Source organism: Pristis pectinata, chromosome 25, assembly GCF_009764475.1.
Source record: "Pristis pectinata isolate sPriPec2 chromosome 25, sPriPec2.1.pri, whole genome shotgun sequence".
Lineage (NCBI taxonomy): Eukaryota > Metazoa > Chordata > Chondrichthyes > Rhinopristiformes > Pristidae > Pristis > Pristis pectinata.
The window spans coordinates 5,711,433-5,717,813 of record NC_067429.1 but is presented as its reverse complement, the minus strand read 5'-3'; positions in this window follow the sequence as shown (position 1 = coordinate 5,717,813).

Below are 6,381 nucleotides of genomic sequence, written 5' to 3'. Positions count from 1 at the left end.
TATTATATTCAGTTGACATCCGGATTACCACACCAAGGCCAAATCAATGAAGGCTCTATCATCAATCGGGCGATGGAAATCCGATTCTGAATACTGGGTCACTGAGGGAATAAAGCTTCTCTCTGTAGAAGGGGCAGTCGCCCGGCCATGGGGATAAGATGGGAAAACCACGCCAGGAGGGTGGATGGTCCAGGGCTTGGGAACGAATAGGGGATTGGGAGCAACTGACACGGGAGAGAGAGGATGTAATAACACCGATTCCAGTATCTTGTGTGAATAAGACACCTCCAAATCAATCTGTATTTACCTTCACAATTTCATATTATTTGGGGCTCCAGAGCCGTGTGTGAATAAGGTACCTCCAAATCAATCTGTATTTCATATTATTTGGGGGAAAAGAATCGAAAGTTTGATGATAAAGCGAATGGTGCCGAACGCCGGCTGAAGATAATATACTGCCCAGGGCGGGTAGGGGCGGATTATATTGTTGCAAACATCCCCGGGAACGGTACTCTATTCAGACCCAGAATGTAGGGCGCGGGGCAAGGCCACGAATGAGAAACAAAAGCCATCGAGGGCCGTTCACCAGGCTTCGTTGAAAAAGCAATAGATTCAGTGGCAGGAGGCAGCCAACTGTACCGTCAAGCTCTGCGCATTGTACACCTTTCTGGAGAGTCGCCATGGTTACCATCGATGCTGGCAACATACCCTGGGCATTTCATTTTATAAGAACAACACACTGGATTCAAAATAAAATTCCATAATCCAGAGAATATTCTAAATCTAAATGTATGCTAAATAATGCATTTCCCCTCCCGAATGTACACAATATAGAAGCGAGGGGGTTCGGTATCGGTAGGATTTAATATTCAATGCTGGTTTTTATTGTGGTTTCAGAGAACGTTTTTTTTTTAATTAAAAGGTGCACCGTACATTTCAAATCGGTTTCTGTAAATTAAAATAAGAATTGTTCTTTATAATGAAAGGTGTAATGGAAATAATTCACAATATGAAACAGGCAATATTGATAGCTGGAAAGTTCAACGGTTCTATTGGAATAAATGCACTGCATTGGCGTTACCTATAGTTACACACCAGCGACTAATTCACCACGGTCATCCATAGATCGGATTGAGATTATGTCAGTCTATGAAAGGATAGGAGAGCATTTCATTTTACACAAACTCTGAGATGGCCTAACCGTGAATGTGAACTGCAGTCCTCTGGGTATGGAAGAAGATATATAGTGCTTTCAGGTGGGGTAGAACAGCTAACTCGCCTCGCAGGAGAAACTAAACAAGACTGTCTCCTCTGTCACTGCGTCACAAGACTGCTGCTCTTTATATTCCGTGGGATGGTTTTATGTGACCGAATCCCCACTCAGTCTTTCGATTTTGATTGATTTATCTTAAGACTAAACGTTTATATCCGAACTCTCAACGTTGGGGAATTTAGGGGCAGATTCGAGAGAGCAAAATTAGATTGCAAATCTTTCGTTAAAGTTTGAGACTCTTCGGAGAGTAAATCAGGAAGATCCGGTTGCTTTTGAGAGCGATTATCTTTTACAACGAGCGAGAGTTCATTTTACTGGGTAGGATTGTGGATTTAACCAGAAAAAAAACTAAACTACGGCACCAATTACAATCCGACAGAGAAATGTTAGAGATTTATGGTTAATCAGAATGCGAGAGAATGCAAACCCATTTAAACACACGACTTGTGTGTATTTTTCTAGTTTGATGTATATCAAAAAATCGTGACGTTCCAAACCAGTATGAACAAGGGTCTGTCCGAGCAAGGCTTGACTGCTCCAGATGTTCGGGGTTCTAATTTGAAGTCAAACTGTTCTTTCCTCCTGTTACACAGATGTTGCATTCCTTGTTTTTTACCAGCCGAACCAGGAGAGATATTTTGTTCACCCAGTCGTTGAAAATCCTCCACGTGTTCGCTGGATTCCAGCAGATCTTTCTCATTAACCAAATAATGTAATTTATGCACAAATTCGCAAGACTGGCATTTCCTCAAATTCTACTCTTTCCGGTTGTACAATTTCCATTTCGGGAAAACCAAACCATTGAAGGACGGCGATAAATACATTTTATGCACTGTGGAAAACTTGTACCTAACTAACGGGAGCATCGTATCTAATCTGAGGCGAACAGGGATGTAAATTGTAATCAGAAATGCGGATTAAACATCAAGTGCGGCGGTAACAACGTTTGGCATTGGATTTGGTACATACTGGGGAGAGAAAACCTTTCATATACGTTAGGAAAACTCAATTCCGTTAAGGGTTGTATTTTTCATACATTACAGATTTCTATTATTTCCTTAAATTAATGGAAAGATTAGTTATTCACACTTAATTCTCATCAGGATAGATAGGGGACAATAAAGCGAGGTAGTTTGCATGACATCTGTGCAGGAATGAGAAGAACTAGTTCCAATGCGCGGAAGATCAAATGGTGGTAAGAAGGTCATAGAGAAGTTTAAGACGTTTGGAGCCTGAGGCTGTCACTGTGAATGTTCCCGTCCTAACACAAGAGCCAAGCAAACCTACCGGAATAACAAAAATCTACAGCACAGAAGGGGGGCCATCGGGCTCATGCAGCATGTGCTGTCTCTTCAGAATCAGAATCAAATTTATTGTTACTGATTTATATGAGGTGAAATTTGTTGTTTTGCAGCAGCAGTACAGTGCAAGACATAAAATTACTATAAATTACAAAAATAAATAAATAGTGCAAAAAAGGAATAATGAGGTAATGTTCATAGGTTCATGGACCATTCAGAAATCTGATGGTGGAGGGGAAGAAGCTGTTCCTGAATTGTTGAGTGTGGGACTTCAGGCTCCTGTACCTCCGCCCTGATGGTAGTAACTAGAAGAGGGCATGTCCCAGATGGTGAGAGTCCTTAGTGATGGATGTTACCTTCTTGAGGCACTGCCTCTTGAAGATGTCCTCGATGGTGGGGAAGGTTGTGCCAGTGATGGAGCTGGCTGAGTCTATAATCCTCTGCAGCCTCTTGCGATCCCGTGCATTGGAGGTTCCATACCAGTCTGTGATCCAACTTGGATCACACCCTCCTGCTTTCTGTCCATTATCCATCAAATTCCTCAGGCATGGTAGAGTAGTGGTTAGCGTAACACTATTACAGCGTCGGTGACCCGGGTTCAATTCCTGCCACTGTCTGTAAGGAGTTTGTACGTTCTTCCCATGTTTGCATGGGTTCCACCGGGCGCTCTGGTTTCCTCCCACATTCCAAAAAAGACATACAGGCTAGGAGCTGCGGGCATGCTATGTTGGCGCCGGAAGAATAGCAACACTTGCAGGCTGCCCCCAGCACATTTTCAGTAATGCAAAAAGACACATTTCACTGTGTGCTTCAATGTACTTGTGACTAATAAATAAATATCTTATGGAACATTATGGAATCCACTTCAGGACCATTTCAGGTGGCCTCAACTTTACAACAACCCTGTAAATATGAAGAAAATGTCGCAATTCCGTACAGGTCAAACTATGGATCATCCTTACAGATAATCTTTTAAATGGAAAATGGTTCACTGAAGACAAATAGAAACAACTGGGGTCACTATCCCACTTGTCACTGAGCAATTGAGAAGGAAGGAGTTTGACACGGACAACATCAAGTCATAGACCAAGGCACAGCTTCAACCACAAACCAAAATGATCAACCCAGTCCAGATGAAGGGTCTCGACCGGAAACATCGACTGTCCATTTCCATCCATAGTTACCGTCCGACCGGCTGAGTTCCTCCAGCGTTTTGTGCATTGATCAATTTAGCTGCCGAATATAATTCTAATAATTTATGGCTTGGCAACAAAGTTACTCCTGGTTTCCACCTTGGCACAGCCTCGTCATTTTGTCCTTTCCTCTCCCTACCCTGCCTCTGTATTGTGTGAAAATTATTAAATCTTTAAATTTCTTCCAATAATGATGATAAAGAGTAACTGACTTGAACTTATAACCTTTTCTCTATCTCCACGATGTTACCTATTTGGCTAAAATAGTTTTAGTATTCTCTGTTTTTCTTTCAAGTTTCCAGCATTTGGAGTATTTTGCTTTTGTTTCATTAAAAATTGACCACCAAACATGCCCTAGAAACCTGCCCTCCCACCATGATGTGAAGACTCTGCTGGTGCGTCGGTCAGGATGCACATTGCTTAAAAGCATGAACCACATCCACTCTGGGCAGTAGAGGCTGGCAGGGCCAGCTGATACTTCATTAAACTGAAAGCTGATGTTTATATCAGCTGGAGCACTTTGGAAAGAACAAGGGAAAGGTTGAACTAGGATGCTGGAATAAATATTTTGATCGATAACAAGATAGGCCATTGACTGCTTACCAGGACCTCCTCTTTCCAAGACCATCCCTCTACTTCCTCAGGAGGCTAAAGAAATTTGGTTTGTCCCCTTTGACTCTCACCAACTTTTACTGATGCACCATAGAAAACATCCTATCTGGATGTATCACAGCTTGGTACGGCAACTGCTCTTCCCAGGACCACAAGAAGCTGCAGAGAGTTGTGGACACAGCCCAGCGGATCAAGGACACCAGCCTCTCCTCCTTGAACTCTGTCTTTACCTCTCGTTGTCTTGGTGTAGCAGCCAGCATAATCAAAGACCCCACCCAACCAGGACATTCTCTCTTCTCTCCTCTTCCATCAGGTAGAAGATACAGGTGCCTGAGGGCACGTACCACCAGGCTCAAGGACAGCTTCTACTCCACTGTGATAAGACTATTGAATGGTTCCCTTATACAATGAGATGGACTATGACCTCACGATCTACCTTGTTGTGACCTTGCACCTTATTGCACTGCACTTTCTCTGTAGCTGTGACACTTTACTCTGTACTGTTATTGTTTTTACCTGTACTACATCAATGCACTTTGTACTAACTCAATGTAACTGCACTGTGTAATGAATTGACCTGTACGATCAGTTTGTAAGACAAGTTTTTCACTGTACCTCGGTACAAGTGACAATAATAAACCAATACCAATACCATCTTGGTCATTCTTAATCTAATTGAATAGAAGAGCAGGCCCAAGATGAATGGCTTAATTCTGTGTGAAATCTACCTATGTTCCTCTATCAATTATTAAACCAGTCAAGCAGGGACTTGGTCGGATGCCAGGAATGCAGTACTTCTCTGGAATACCAACCTAAAGGATAGACATCAGAGGTAGAGTTCCCTCAATTGTCTGTAATAATTTTGGAACAGGAGCTGTTGTTAACCCCTGGAAAAATGGTATCAATGATTTTTTTCCTGATTGTTTTGACTTCCAATGTTACAGTAAACATCCAAGAGTAGGTTCCTGAGGAAGTTCATAACCAATGTATTTAAGTGTGAAAATGAGACCTAGTCTCACAAGTATTTACCCCAAAAGTGCTTCATTCATTGATCCAAATATACACACTGATTTTCCTTTGAAAAAAAAGCTTGACAATATTCTTAAAAAGATTAATTTTGGCACATGCCATTGAGGTTATTTCAAACATAATTTCCACTATTTTATATTTTCAAATAAATCAAGGCAGATTTGAACAGACACCTCTTCTGTGACAATGGTGGTGCATTATTTTTTGTTTAAAGCTGTATTGATAATTTTAAGTGAGATCATGGTGTCAAAATCTATAAAAGTAGTGTTAGCATTGGTTAGTTGCCTTTGCAGCGACTGTGGAAAATGAGAGGCAGGTTTGTGAAAGAACAGGAATTTCTTTCATATTGAGGGCACATGCAAACAGAACAGATTCATGACTTGATAAACACACATGGCATCCTTTGTGAAATCTCTGTGAATAGCTTTTTAATTTAATTGTAGGCATTGTTTTCTCCAGGCTTTATCCCTCTGACCCATACTAGGATATGGTTCCATGGGTTCTGTTAAGCCTCACCTCGCTCACCCAAGTGACCATTCTTTGTGTGTGCAGGTGAGTGAGGGGCAGTGAGTGCACGGCATCAAAAACAGCACCTTGCATTCACAGAGTCCCTCAAATATAACGTAATGCTCCAAAATGATTGCCATTATTGTGATTCAATGAAAAAGTGACATCAAGTCACACAGAGAGATATTGGGACAGATGATCAAAGGGTTGGTCAAAGAGGCAGGTTTTAAGAAGCGTCTTAATGGAGGACAGAGAAGTAGTTGAAAGCTTGGCTGTGATGCCGGGTCATTAAAAATGGGAGAGCATGAGATACTAGAATCAGAGGCATTAATACAAATAAATGCATTATATTGGATTGTGCGAGGATCACGTGAAGAAACTAGTGTTCTGATATTCATCTCCAGCAGAGGTCACTAGATAGGAATTAGGAGTGGGAGTCCTAGTTCATCTATCGATACAATATATA